Raw genomic sequence first — 1,876 nt, 5'->3', positions numbered from 1 at the left:
CCTGGGTTCAGGCAATTCTCCTGCCTCAGCCTCCTGAGTAGCTGGGATTACAGGCACACACCACCATGCCCAGCTAATTTTTTGTATTTTTAGTAGAGACGGGGTTTCACCATGCTGACCAGGATGGTCTCGATCTCTTGACCTCGTGATCCACCCGCCTCGGCCTCCCAAAGTGCTGGGATTACAGGCTTGAGCCACCGCGCCCAGCCATCTTGCTAATTCTTAGAAAGGATTTGTGTCTTGAGAACACTGCATAATCCAGCACTCATTCCCTAAACCATATATCTGTTAGGCATAATAATATCAAAGTCCACTGAGATTTGAACACTGTTTTAATCATTCCTGTCACTGTTTACTTTGACCTGACGTTAAAGTCAACCCAGCTTCTAGTACCTGTTAGTATCTCCACCTGTTTCAGGTGTTGTAGGTGATACAGGATAATTATCATACATGATCTTTACCCTCGAGGAACTTATCATCTATTTGGAGAAGAAAAACAAACTGACAAAATGGGTAGAGAAAAAATTAAATGCCAAATTAGTTGGTTCCCAGTTTGGTTAGTGTCTGCTGTGTGCCCTAGGCTTGGTTATAGAAGGTGAATACAAGTGTATTCCTCCTCCCTCAGATAGCTCACAGCCTCCTAGAAAGTTACATGTATAAACCAATAAACATTTCAATATGACAAACATAACAAATATTTGAAGTACATTAATAATATCCAAATATGCAAATGAGGAATCTGAGACTACGCAAGGGTCAGTGACTTGCTCAAAGTAGCAATTAGAACCGGGATTCAAACTTAGGCATTTATAGGAGCTTTTATTTTTTGTTTCCACACCACACTTTCAAGAGTCCTAGAAAGAGAAATTGAGTTCTTCATTTAAGGTAAATCATAGCTCAGTAAATTTGCCAACCGATTATAGTTTGCCTGATATTCATGTATTTACATAGTTATGTGTGATCATCTTATTAATTATACATGTATACACTAATATATGAGTAGTATGGTACTAAACTGGAAGGGTCCTAGGGTTTTATTGATGAGAAGGGCTGTTCGCACCAGACTTAGGTATTTCCACAACTAGGGATTGAAGGGTAGGTAGGTAGACTAGGCCAAGGGTTAAGGGAGGGACTCTGGGCTTTCCTAGCAGAGAGAAGTATGAGAAACTGATGGTAGGACAAGGTTGGCAGGAGAACAGCTCTAACATGCTGAGCAGATGACTTCGTACAGGAGTGGCGAGGAGTTGGACCTGAGTGACTCAGTGATTCACTCTTTTTTAGTTGCTCTCCATCTGTGCACAATTTCAGTTCTTGTTTAAAAACATAACTTAGAAAGTGGGATTTTGATGTTAAAAAGTAAATATAGAAGGCCTGTATTAGGTTAGTAATAAATATTTGTATAACATGATTATTAGGTGTCTAGTGTTGTCCTAATATTATCTTTATACTAGTATCTATTACCAACACGTAAAAGTGGGTTCCTCTGTAGGGTCACAACTACAGTAGCTTCTTACTCCACCAATTATATATTTAAGCATCTTTGGTTCTGAAGTTAGGCAAGGGTTTGTATAGATTGGTATAAAAATTTTAAGGATAACGAAAATTATAATAGAGTTTGTTTTTTTTTTTTTTACTCTAAAATAATCTTGAAGTAATTTTTAGTAAACTAGTTGACATAATTTAGACTTCAGAACACTCAAATATAAATTGTAGAAATAACTTTTCTTAGTAAAGCTCTTAATAGGATGAAGGATACTCTCTGAGATAAATATAAGGAGATTCTTTGTTAACCACCATAATAGCTGGAATGTTATTTAAATTCAAAATTTTGCTGTAACTCTTTAACAGCCAGTTTTCACTTTTTTTTTTTTTTTTT

The 1,876-nt window shown here is 36.9% G+C and overlaps 1 protein-coding gene across 2 annotated transcripts in view; it reads left to right on the top strand.

The window, feature by feature from the left end:
• KLHDC10 (kelch domain containing 10) overlaps positions 1-1,876 on the top strand; it is a 68,977-nt gene that overhangs the window by 49,482 nt on the left and 17,619 nt on the right. The window lies entirely within an intron of this gene.

The sequence above is a fragment of the Cebus imitator genome, unplaced genomic scaffold, assembly GCF_001604975.1.
Source record: "Cebus imitator isolate Cc_AM_T3 unplaced genomic scaffold, Cebus_imitator-1.0 Scaffold77, whole genome shotgun sequence".
NCBI lineage: Eukaryota > Metazoa > Chordata > Mammalia > Primates > Cebidae > Cebus > Cebus imitator.
The sequence above is the reverse complement of the archived record's forward strand: the minus strand, read 5'-3'. Positions and strand labels throughout refer to the sequence as shown.